We start from the raw sequence: 13,153 nt of genomic DNA on the forward strand, positions 1-13,153 counted from the left end.
CTAAAAGAATCACTTGACAAAATGGTATTAATAATTTCTAATTTCCAAAGACAATGAATATCGAGTATAGGACGAGATTTCTCCGTTTTTGTTAGATTTTCTTTTTGGGCCAACCTTTCAGAAATAAGAAAGTAATGTTGATTAAAAAAATAAATTTTTGGTTAGGGTGTTAATCAACGTGAGCCTGGCAGGTATCACAGTCAAGGACCTTACCGCGGGCACATGTTTACTGTGTAAGCCGGGTTGGGTTTACCAACAGCAAACCTCCGCCCAAGTTATAGCCCCTCAAGGTTCTTATGTGCCCAAATAAAATATAAACCTCCATTAAACCCTGAACATAAACCAATGTTATTTTGTTTTCCTTGGAAAAACACCGTACTAGGCGCACCAAGGGCGATTGAACTCACTATCCGAGCGGAGACTTATAGTAAAGCTGTATCAACTTGTAGTTAATTGCAGTATTCACGCTTCTTGGTCGTGCTTTCGTCAATTTTCAAGCCGTTTTATACGGCGATTACGAGTGTGCGCTGTTGATCGTTCACGTTTTTAGCCAGGAGGCTTTTTATATTCCAGCATGGTTTCTCAATATTGATGCCAATAGTTATCTGCGATGGCTCCACTGTAGAGCGAAAATATAATTTGCTAATAAGAACCAGCCGGAGTGTTTCCACAATATTTTCGTAAGGAGTGGATATTTGGGTTATGGGACAATTTAGAGTTATTATAATTTTTAAATATGAAACTATTAATTTTCAACCGAGTTTACATTTATTTGAAGAGAAAGGCTATTGGATTTTGGAAATTTTACACATCTTTGAGGAAAGAACTCTTTACATTAATTCTGGTTTACATTAATTCTGGTTTTTCAATTCTCTTGCTTCGTGTTGAGAGCTTGCTTGATGCAATCGTGGTTTATTTTATTAATTATTATACTGATGACAATTTTGACATTGTCCTCATATGATTGTTCGTATTAGTTGTCTCATTGTTTCAATGAGAAACTAGGAGCAAGGATAGTAAAACAAAATGGATAAGTGATGATAAGTGTCACAAGTTATCTACGTATTCAGTAAAAGTCGACTTGATTCGGTAAACCGTGTGGAGCGTCTATTATGTCAAGGAGAAATAAAGTTTCAAGCTACCCACTTCGGGGTCGAAAACGGGGAATTGAAGGTTTTTATTGTATACTATCCGCGCTTGAGGTGATTCGAGTGAGGCAGGCAGGCATTCATGAAGGCACGCATCACATGAGGGCCTTGGCGAAGTTATACACTTGCGTGCATATGTCTACTGACTTAGTCCCCAGTGATTTTCATCTATTCGGGCCCCTAAAAAATCATTTGGGTGGTCGTAGAGGTTACTCGTTACGTTACTCGCTTCAGCAGACCAAAATACCTCTTTGCTGCCGATTATCAAGGACTTGTGATTATAAATAAGGATTATCAAGAAGAGATGGGATAAGTGTTTTAATGTACAGAGTGAATATGCCGATAAGTGAAATAAATTTCAGGAAGTTACCTCGATTATTATTTCCTCTGCGTCAATCCAGTTTTGCGAGTTGTATATTGACTTACCCTCGTGCAACCGTACTATTTTTCGGGCAAATTCGGAAAATTTTGCCGGCGTAAGCTTCTCATGGGGTGCCAATCGGATGGCCCATCCCATAAATTTATTAAAATCAATGGGATGTGCATAAAAGTCTTACAAAATTGACGGCTTTCTCATGATACCATTTTTGCCGGCCCAGCATCCAGGAAAGTCTCAATTCTCCTTATGGTCCATAGAAGAGTGTTATGATGAATCACCGAAAGTGTACTCCGAGACTCAGGAATGTTCTATCCCCAGCGTTGTGAGGCATAACATAAATGTCAAAGTACAGCCGTTGAGAAAAAAAAAGGAGGGACGTATGGGCAAAGAAAAAAAGCTGAGCAATCCATTGCGGATGGAGAGAGCTCGCTTCCTTTTTTATTGCTGCCTGTTCGCGAGTGGGGAGAAATCATCTCTCGCCACTCTAGCCGGGAGGATTTCGAGATGATTTCCGTTTCCTTTACCTCGGGCTGAGTGAGCAAGCGAACGTCCCTTCGGTTTATGGCGGAATCGGATTAATTAAAGCCCAAAAGCTTTCTCGTTGAACCGCTTACACGGGAGCGGAGGGCAGTGGGCCGCACATCCTCCTCGCATCGATTTGCATTGGGTCCGCAGCAGCGTCTCTTGTTTTGCGATTGTGCAATCCCGCTCCGAGATGGAAAAGTCGCGATAGGCTGGGAGGGTGTGGGTGGGTGGATGATGGGTAAGGGGTGGGTTCTCATTGCGGGTTCATGTGAGCAAAGGGAAAGCGTTTACGTGTAGCTAGGCCAGTTTGACGGTCCGGTAAATGGGATTTCGATCGTTGTCAATTTTCAGCGAGTGACCTATGCCGTTACTATTGATTCAATTCCGATGATTTGATAGTTTTGGAAGTGTCGAGAATTTCGATTAACGAATGGTTTTTTGATGACTGGATAGTTTCGCCTGTCAGATGGTTGCGATGCATGGACGAATATCGCGATTATCAGTATCTTTTTCGATTTTTTGTACGATTGAAAATGGTTTCGGAGTTCAATTAAGAACAGGAGGATGAGGATAAGTAGGTTGAGTGTATTGGACTGAAAAAAAGAATTGACTTCAAAGTTCATTCTTGCTTGACTACTGGAATGATGTTCTGTGATCTCAGGGATAAGGTTTATAAATGGCTTTTGATTGGTAAAATATTATCAAATTTGTGTAATTTCTAAAAACGAAATATTTGAATCCTGCTGTGATTACTGTGAGCCGTTCAATATTCAACCGTGAAAATTTTGTAAATTCATTGAAATACCAAATTTCGATGATGCTTTCAAAAAGCTGATTTGCTGAAAAGTTCCTTTTTTACCTAGGCCATCGTAATACTTAAACGAAAATTGTCGTTTTTATATTGTCGTATTTTTGTTCCCCCACGCTGTGTCATACTCAATCGTGATAAACGCATTGTTTTGTATCCTATTAGTGAGGAATTTAATGGATGTGGCATTCTGAAAACTCACCCTTTTTGAAATTGATCCAACTCTGAAAACGTAACTTTTTTATCTTAAAAGCTGATGCAATCCACAACTTACAGAGTTCAAAACTGTGACGGTTCGTACTCCCCGAGTACCTATTTTAAGACATTAAAGATTCCTTGCATGCTATTGGATTATAAGGAAGTGACTCCACGTGGAAGGGTTTCTATACGTGCAATCTCTGAAAAAGAGTTGGTCGAGTGCACATAGAATATCGAAGGTAAAGTTGGAAATTTATTCTATTCGATTCCAAAATTGTTGTTAATTACCCAGCACCCAAAAAAATTAAAAAAAATTGGTTTTTACAAAATCGATTGGTAATTCCACTAACTTCAGTCTTCTCCTCTCGTTCGCCGCCATCAAAATATTTTTTAACCCCAAAATTCGACCTTGAATCCGCCCCAAGAGTGACAGTACGAGATGGAATACTTGCGAACTTCGTGCTTTTGGGCTCCGCATAATGCTATTATACCATTGCCGTTAGGAATTAGGCGAGGAGACCTCAGTCGTCATGTGTTTTTTTCGTGCTGTGCGGGGGACGCGAAATGTTTCAAGAGAGTGCTCATTGTTCATGTCGTTCGGGGAACGTGCGAATCAAGGGCCCCGACCAGTCAGTCCATGCACAAGGGCCTCACGCATAACGGAGACGCGATCCGTGGGTTGTTAACGGTAGTTCCAAGGGACGGACGTCTTCTCATTGTATTTCTTTCGGCTTCCCTCAGCCTCTCCTCCTCCCCCCCCCGCCGCACTTACTTCAGGGTTCCCTCGGGTTTTTGAGCTAATGAATTGCCCGTGGGTGGCTAGGCCATTCCCCGCCGGCCGTAACCGCTTTCGAGTGGGACAACGGGTGCCGGCACTCCTCCTCGGCGGGGTGGTCCGAGGCGGTCCTGTAATCCGTTCCCTTCACTGGCGGCCTCTTTGTTTTCCTCCGAAGACTTCAACCTTGGCTTCGTACATGTAGTTAAACATTCCAACCGCTTCATGAATTATATTCCGGGCGACTTCGAAGTCAGTCAGCTTCACCCAAGCTGTGTGAGTTTTGCGGGCGCTGGAGATTCCTGGGAAACCGCGGCCGGCAAAAGGGAAAAGGGCTGATTCCCCCCCCCCCACCCCCTGACGTGTGTGAATTTCGCACGCCGCGCAGTCCTTAGTACGAGTCTCAGGCTTCGTTTACTCCTCTAGTCGTCTATCATGTGCCAGCTTTCTGGTTTTTGCTCTTTTACCAAATCGTTTGCCCATTGCGGTTTTTACGCCCTCTCTTTGCACGCAAGGGCTGATTAATTTCCTTTCAGATGCCGCTCATTTATCCTTCAATTATTCATCGCCTTCATCACGAGTCATTGCCTGTTTTTTTCCTCCATTCCTTCATTTACATTTCGTTTTTTCTTCATTCAGTGCCTTCGTCAGGCTGTTGCTTGGCACGATTTGAGGCGCATGAATATGTGTTCCCCATAGCAATAATGCTTCAACTCTCATTGCACCGTCTCTTTGTGGACTTCATGAAATGGTCTCTTGCGACGTCTCTTTAATACTCTCATCATCTCTTGGGGTCACTTTCTTCGATGCCAACACACTCTGAAATCAGCAAGGCGTAGAATTCTATTTTTTTTTGTAATAGTGTGAGTATACATAGGGTGTATCCGATTTATAGAGCCAAAAAAAGGATAGTAAGTGTTACTAGGTACTTTTCCTAATTAATGGTACTTTTAGGATAGAAACACAGACTAATCACCGCCACACTTCATAGTTCCACGTAACACGGCACAACCCGCCCCTCTACACTATAATAAACTCATTTACAATCTCGAATACTTTCTGCCTCCCTTAATTCCGTCCAACATACCCATTCTTTTCCTCCCCCGACCTCGCCTGTCCAATTTCTCCTCTCCATCACAGTCTTCAACATTCTATTGCCAATCAAAATGCTATGCATCCAACATTTTTGCTTTATTTATATTTCCAACACCAACCCCTCTCTCCTTCCCCACCATACCTGGTGTTTCTTCGTCTGTTTACCTTCCCGTCCATTTTACGTTACGGTATCAGGCTAGATTGTAAAACGCGTTCAATTATGAAACTTATTATAGGAATCCCGTTAAGCCGACTCAATGCGAACTTGCTTGTGCACTCTCCAGTTTCAAGTTCTCTCGGAGTCTTTAACTTGCGGAGCACATATCACGAGAGCGGTCCTATCCATGGAAATATTAGCCACTTGATTCAGTAATCCAAATTCTTTCACGTCCGTTATGACCTTAATATGCCTCGGACAACTTTCAATCCCCGCTACCCTCTCGTTCAAGTTCTTCATTCTTTGCGCCGAAATCCCGCGGAATAACCCCATCCTCCCCTCGAAGATTGCTGTCTGTTTGCTTCTGCGCTGGCGGAGACCAAGGAGTCTATTCACGGGGGAGGGGATCAGGTGTGGAGGAGGAGGGGCGGGATCAAGGGGGGGGGGTGCCTCGCGGCCTGGATGAATGCCGCGGGGGATGCAGTCGACCGCTCTCGCCACCTCTCCTCTTCTCTCTGGCATTGTTTCCGCGAAAAAAAGGCTCGCCGGGATGGAGAAGGGGGAACCTTATTCCTAGCCTCTCATGGGACTGTCAACACGGGCTCGTTATTGTTTCTCTCACTCTTCGTTTGGAATAGTCCTTCCCTCTACCATTATTCACGCGCAATTCCGACGAAATTAAAAGAACCATCCAATTTCCATACGTAAAAAAATAACCGCCAGCTTAATTTCGGTGCTTAATTATTTTATTGGGTTCTATGTGGTGAAATGGAGGGGGTAATTGGGTTTTCTTTAGTTTTTGATGAAGTGGTTGGCTGCGAAGAGATTGCTGGATGTAAAAAAAAGTTATTCAATTCAATATTCAGTTCTCTTACAAAACCTAATTTACTTTCTCTTCTGAACTCAACATTGGGTGAAACGGAAATGATATCGATTTAATATGCAAATGAATGTATCGTTTAATACGTTTTTGTGTGATTGAGAGCGAACTTTGTTTCTTAATGGAGTCGTTTTTGACGAAAGTGTGCTGAATTTAAAAATATAATTATCTGTTGTAGTTATAGTTATTTTAGAAGTTTGTACTCGTATTGTATGGTTGTGGAATTAAATTCAAGTTTATCTGACTTATTCTCTTCACAATAACATTTACTTTTGGAGCTACGCTGTTATTTAAAAAAATAGAAAAATGCGCCCGTCCTATTTTTCGAATAATGGCTCTACAATTTAAAATTCCTTGCATTGCGTACAATGTATAAGCTTCAGTTACTTCTGAGTGGAAAGGAAGAATGTCTTTTACTTTACAAATCACTAAATTTTTATCCAAGGATTGAAAGCATTTCACCGAGCTCCTATTTTTTCTCTTCTCTTGTGTGTCATCTTGAGTTCCATCTGGGAAATGTCGCAACGAAGGCGGAGCGTAACATACGAAATAACGAAGCCTTGTGAAAAATAACAGTCGTGCTTTTTTTTTGAAGATATTTTGAACCATGACGGATTGTTTGATATCGTAGAAGAGCGAAAAAGAGATGTAAAGAGCAAAATAAAAAATCGAAAGAGCTAAACGATCCACTTGTAATGAATTGGAAAGAGAAGAGGGTTTTAACAGAGTAGTATACAATTAGGGACTTAGCAAAGCAGTCTTTTAAATTTTCAGCTGCTGATGACGGCTTTCTTGTTTTTATGTGTAATTTTTGTCGTTCTCTTTTACGAAACTTCGTCAGAAGTGGCTAATTTTAAATATGAAATCACGGTTTCATTCGTACGAGCCAGAAAACAGCGGAAGATGAGAATTCGAGTGGGAATAAATAATGAAACGGGTGTAGAAGGGTGCGGAGGATGTGCAAATTAAAAAATTTTTTTTATGAATTGCGTAATTCATTGCAATGGAACGAAATAGATGCCGCTAATAGACAATGGAATCGAGATGGAACTTACCTGACAGCGGTAGTGGGTCTAGAAAACCTCAAAGGGTATTGGGGAGAAATTTTCGTTTCCGGGCAAAAATAATTTTCTAAACTATTTTCCTCGCAAAGAAAGGTGGAAATTATTCTAAATCTGAAACAATTCGCATTAACTCAAAAATTAAAATTGAAAAATAACCAACTTGGCTTTTCCACTTAGAAAATTTAATCTGCGACTTAGGTTTCGTTATGGTATAACATCTTCAGGTTATTCAAAGCAAAAGCCAAGAGAAGAAACCAAGCTTCAAACGCCAATTTTGTTATATTTCAATTGCAATATGAAGATTTTCCATCAAGTCACGCCAGAAGCAGTTTTATTTTTCAAAGATTAAAATGCAAACTGCTGTAAATAATCTTCTGCAATGGACATAAAACTAATGTCGGGCTTTTAAAAAAATTATTAATTATAAATTTTATTAAAGACAAAAATACTTTCCAAAGGTCGGACATGATCATCACCCTTGGACCCACCCGTGGATGATAAATGATTAAAATGTCGTCTGGTCTTCGAAGCATGGATTTCCCCGAACTTACTTGCCAAGTCATTCAGCGTTGTCAGTTTCGTGAAAACTGAAGATGACGTTTGCAAAGTGGATAGAATAGCTGCCGACGACACTTGATTTTCATATGAAGACGGATACTAAGTAAAGGCAAAAATATGCATCTAATCCTAACTCCACTCATGCTGTCACGAAGTGCACGCGCGACTAATATGCAAAATCAATTTTTTATTACTTCCGTTGGACGGTTATAACTTTTGTTTTCGGTAAATAAACACAAATATGAAGATATATTAATTAAATAATAAGTATATGGTACTTAAACAATAATTTAACTGCCTTTTATTTGTTATTGGTTGTTTGAGGCATGGTTTTGTCGAATAGATTCATTTTATAATGGAAAACTATGCCTTTATTATTCCACAGGATTTCATCAAGGCACGACCCAAGTGATGATGACGTTTAGCGTCCAAGTCCGGGGGGTTTCTAAATAAAACACTGTTGAATTACTAAGTTATAATTTTCCTTTTTCACAGTTCATTCAGTAAACTTTCGGAGATGTTTGCCGAGGGAAGGAACAGGCAACTGTCTACGTGATTACACCGTGTGGTTTTGCTCATCTGTTCGGTCGAGTTACCGTAGGATTCTCGTAATTGGTAACTTAAAGAGAGTTAGCTGATGGCGTTATTGTGCGACGCGCGCTCTGCGTCGGTTCTGAGCATCGCTCCACTTCGAACGGACCAACTGGGAGATATATATGACGTCAAAGCAACGAGCTACTTACCCTCCCGCGAGATTAATGGTGCAACGGCACTAATGGACGTTTGAATGCTCCCGTTGTATTCGCGGAGAACGCGGTTATTTAGCGATAAAATTCTACGAGTGTTTGGGGAATTCTTCATAATCTCTCACAAATTTTTCGCATGATATTGATCTTTATCGATAGTTCTCTTTGCCACGATTATTCAATGTAAACGCTCTGCGTATTAATCGCGATTAGTATTATGAATGAATTAATTGAGTAATAACACTAGTAGGTAACTAACTAGTGAACATTGATATTGTTATCAATGCTATAATAAATGTGAAGGAGTTTCTAATGATTGTTCTGTTGGAAAAATCGTTTTATGATTTTATGCACCCAGTATTCTTCGGAATATGGCTTCTAACCATTTCATTTTGAGTCATTTACCTCCGCTCGGGGTCCTTTAAAAAAAGCACGTGGCGCCTTCTCATGATATTATCCACCACCTTAGTATAGCGTCCGCTGTAAATGATGAAGAGCGAGGCAGTTTCGTTTTTATGGGCCCCAAGGAGGAAGTAACCACCACGGATGGTCTTATCTGAAGAACATCTCGGGAGCATTTTCTTGCTTCATCATTATCCGAGATCCTCGCCAAGTTCCCTTGCCAAATTACCCGTGCCTCACCTTAAATTCTGCCAGGATTCTCTCGGAAACTGTATCGCCTCCCCGCTTCCGCGGCTTTTACTTGAGTCACCACAAACCATGACGCCTTTTTGACTCCCCCTCCTTACACTCGCAGGCGATATTTTCACCCTCACGTTTTGCGGCGAATTTAAGCGCGGAATTCAAATGAGAAAAGTGTAAACTTTTCTCGCAAATATAGTCAACTGCTCAAAGCACGTTACAAAATAAGTTTTCGTTGAATGGATTTGTTCTTTGGGGGTGTCGGCATTAGTGGTTATTATGGGTGGATTAATCAATTTCAGAATTATTTACACAATAAAATACTAACCAGATAAATCTCACTCCTCTTTTTGAGCGTGCTGAATCTGTGTCAAACGTTCTTAGCCCTCACTTTTCTTGTCCCTTTAGGTCAATAATTTAAATTTTGTGAAAAATATTTCCAGAGCGTTTAGGAAAATATAGTTTTAACAGAAATTGCTTGACGGATATACTTCCAAGAAAAGGTTTTATAAAATTGGTATCCTTAGATAAGTATTTATAGAGAACAGTAAATGCATTTAGTAGTTGATTATCCGCTTTTATCGTACTAATGCCCATTGTCCCCAATAATTCAATATGCATTCCCTAATTCCATCCCTCTTCCCAATCCAATGGTATTTGCATCCGCTTTATTTCGTGGAAGGCGGATTTCAGGAGTGTTATACAGATAGTGTTCAGTCAAACGTGCATTTGTAGTTGTCGTGGCAGTATTTTTAGGCGATTTAATTGCAAAATGGAGCGTTGTGTGTCGCAATAGTGGCAAAATGTTGGTCTGGATTGCCGTTATGCCATGAGAAACATAAACGTACGGATATTAAACAGCCATTTTTATTCCAAGGATGTTTATTTGGCTTATTCGGTCGGCTGCTTTGCCTTTTTAATAGACACACCAGTGTGAACCATCGTCAAAGCGTATTTGTCTAGCTGAAAAAATCAATATAACTTGGAAATTGAACAATATCCTCTGAGCATTATTTCCAGATGAATGGAATATAGACTTCGTGGATTTTTTATTACTATCGTGTTGGGCACCCAAAAATGAGTTAAACGAATAGTACAACCTATAGAAAACAATCACTGCTATCATAAAGCTGAATGACAGGAACTTCTCATCTTCCAATAAAATCAAAGCCTCTAACTTAAAAGTTTTATTTTAGTGTATTAAATTGACTCTCTAAACTGTATGCAATGCCTCAGAGGAGGTGATACTATGGACTATCTATTTTGGAAGTAAATACTGACAGCTGTTCCTCTGCAAATTATCTTTCCAAATTCGCATGAACGGACAATACACTCAGTAGTAGCACGTTCCACCGGAAACTAGGGCATCCCGAGTGCAAATCCCGGTTTAGCAAAATGATTTATTTCATACCCATTCTCCAATTATGGACGGAATATCACCCCAATGAATCCTGGTCCTAACACCTTCTGCAAACTTCTTTACCTTCTATTCATGTGTCTATATCATGGTAAATTGTGCCGAAGGAAATTGAATGTTGAAAATAAGAATCAATCCCATTCTATCGACTGAATTATATTTTAAACATTAATAACGATCGATTTGTTCCATTTTCAGGTGTCTCGTGAAATAAGAACTTTGAGCAGAAAGGATTTGCTGGATGGAAGAGCTTTGGAACGGTTGGATTACCCGTAAACTGGTCGGCGTCTTTGTGCACGTCTTCCAAATGAGGTGAGTGGAATAAAAAGCATTTCCCCGGGCAAATTTTACGATCCTCCCACATGACCAAATTTTTATGCTTTCGGCACGGTTTTGATTTGTTTCCCGCAGACTTTCTCGCATTTTCATGGCGATAGTGTGGGCGGAGCTCGCGTAGCAATAAAGTCCGGCTTCCGTAGGAATTGCGGTCGAGAAATGGTAGCCCACATTTGGATCCGTTCCGTCCGAAGTCTCTCAATACATATGCATACCAATATGCTAAACATTACAATAGGAGGGCAAAAACTAGAGCAGATAGAACAGTTTACTTATCTCGGAAGTGTTTTGGACCAACACGGTCAAAGTATTAGGGACGTAAAGAGAAGAATTGCGCTAGGCAAAGAGGCTTTCATAAGGAGGAGGGAGTTGATGACAGGGACATTGAGTAAGGATATTAAGAAAAGACTCGTAAAAACTTTGCTATGGAGCGTAGCTATATACGGCGTGGAAACGTGGTCATTGAAGCAGGAGGATTGACTTAGACTGGAGGCTTTTGAAATGTGGGCGTGGAGAAGAATGGAGAAGGTGCAATGGACAGAGAAGAAAACAAACGAGGAAGTACTTCGTATGGTGGGCGAAGAGAGGGGTTTGTTGGGAGAAATCCTATAGAGGCAGGAAAAGTGGCTGAAGGGGGTGTTGACCGATAGTGGGATGTTGAAGGCTGTAATTGAGGGGAGAATGTTAGGCAAACGAGGAAAGGGAAGGAACAGGATAGGGATGTTGGACGGGATGAAGGGAGGAAGAAAGTACTCAGAGATGAAGAGGGACCTGGTGTAGAGTAGGTTGCTGGATTTTGTTTTGTTAGGAGCCACAAAAAAATGTTTATTTGGTTGATGTGTCCATCCAAAAACCTACCTTAACCGGTAGATTACCTAATAAAGTATAAATATATATAGATATATTTTTTCATAAATATCCATCGTAGACAGGTTGAAGTAATGGCACTAGCGGACTATATTGAGAACATAAAAACCTAAAAGGCATAGCTCAATTTAAAAAATGAAATGGTTTACCTTTACAAGTCTAAAAGTCTGGTAAAAGAATAATTTTAATGGTATTTGCGATGAAGCTGTATGTTAACTTTGATTCTGACGCCAGAAAAGTCTCACTGAAATTATTTGTTCTTGAATTGTACTCTTTCTTTGAATATAAACTCAACTGGTTCGTGGATGAAGATCCGTAGAGTACAAGCTACGTTGAATTCTTTCCAGCAGCGTACGATGGATTCCGGCTTTCAGAAGGGGTTATTTGAGATTAAGACTTAGGTTCAATGTATTATCATTCCCACTCTTCCTGGTTTGACCAGTTGCCGTCTTGTATGGCGTCTTATTAGACATTTTTTTCTGTGCACCCTCGCGGAAGAACGCTGAAGAGAGGCAACACCAAATACGACAATAAGTAATCATTATAGAAAAGATGAGAGTTGAGAAATAGACACTCCTGTACATAATCACTCGCATATATATATTTTACGTTTCGGTGGTCATGCCTCCTTTGTCATTGTGAGTCCAAACGAAGGTGGCATGGCTGTCGTAAAGGGAAATATATTCATGTAAATGTTCCTTTTCGTGTTGTATATATAGTCGTATTTTATGATTATAGTTGGATAGTTTTGTGTGTGATTGTATGTGTCGGGGGAGGGGGGGGGTGGTTGTCGTAATGATAGACCCCAATCCAAAAGAGAAAATTTCATATGTTGAAGAAAATGTTTATTATGCGTAAGCCATTACGACGATATTGTGGAAAATCTATTTTTTTCTGACGTATATCGTACTCTGCGGTAACAGCCAACGAAATATTCTCGACACGTTCGTAATGGATTTTAGAGGTCAAACCCTTAGTGGCAGGTTTCGACCTAAATCTTCTTGTTTTGCGGTGCTTCGTCATTTGTTTCAGCCGTAGAATCCCTCACGTCAGCTATCACATCAAGGGGTTTGTACCTGAACCCTCAGCGGACCCTACATACCATGTAATCGGTTATGAAGTAAAGCACTGGGATTATATCCGAAGATATACGATCCCAAGTATAAACCGGCACTTCTATGTCCAGATATCTCCCGCTGTAACAATGATTTCGGCTGGCACACGATGGGGAGGATTATGGTTCGTGATTTTTGTTTTTTAAATATTCTTTTTGCTTTGCTAATTAGAAGCGATTGTAAAGTTTGAGTTTTTTCGCTTCTCTTCGGGGACAATATCAGTTTCTGATTGCACTGTGTCCTTCATTGAAATCCGGGTGACGACTTTGAACACTCCGAGATAATCATAACCTTTGTGATTGGTTTGTCACCCCCACTCTGAAGATGTGTGTATCAGTGTGGCACTAACAGTAGAAAACGTCACGTACGGTATGTTGAAATACCCGAAAGAAAAATTATACGGATTGCTTAGAACGATAATCACCCTAATTGCTGTAAATATG

At 40.5% G+C, this 13,153-nt stretch overlaps 1 long non-coding RNA gene across 1 annotated transcript in view; it reads left to right on the top strand.

Annotated features, from left to right (window-relative positions):
* LOC139697907 (uncharacterized) overlaps nucleotides 1–13,153 on the top strand; it is a 390,991-nt gene that overhangs the window by 138,467 nt on the left and 239,371 nt on the right. Inside the window, exon 3 of the long non-coding RNA XR_011702832.1 lies at nucleotides 10,591–10,704. This is a non-coding gene — a long non-coding RNA (uncharacterized lncRNA). The remainder of the gene's footprint in view (nucleotides 1–10,590; nucleotides 10,705–13,153) is intronic.

The sequence above is a fragment of the Hetaerina americana genome, unplaced genomic scaffold, assembly GCF_022747635.1.
Source record: "Hetaerina americana unplaced genomic scaffold, ioHetAmer1.1.p SCAF_8, whole genome shotgun sequence".
NCBI classification, from domain to species: Eukaryota; Metazoa; Arthropoda; class Insecta; order Odonata; family Calopterygidae; genus Hetaerina; species Hetaerina americana.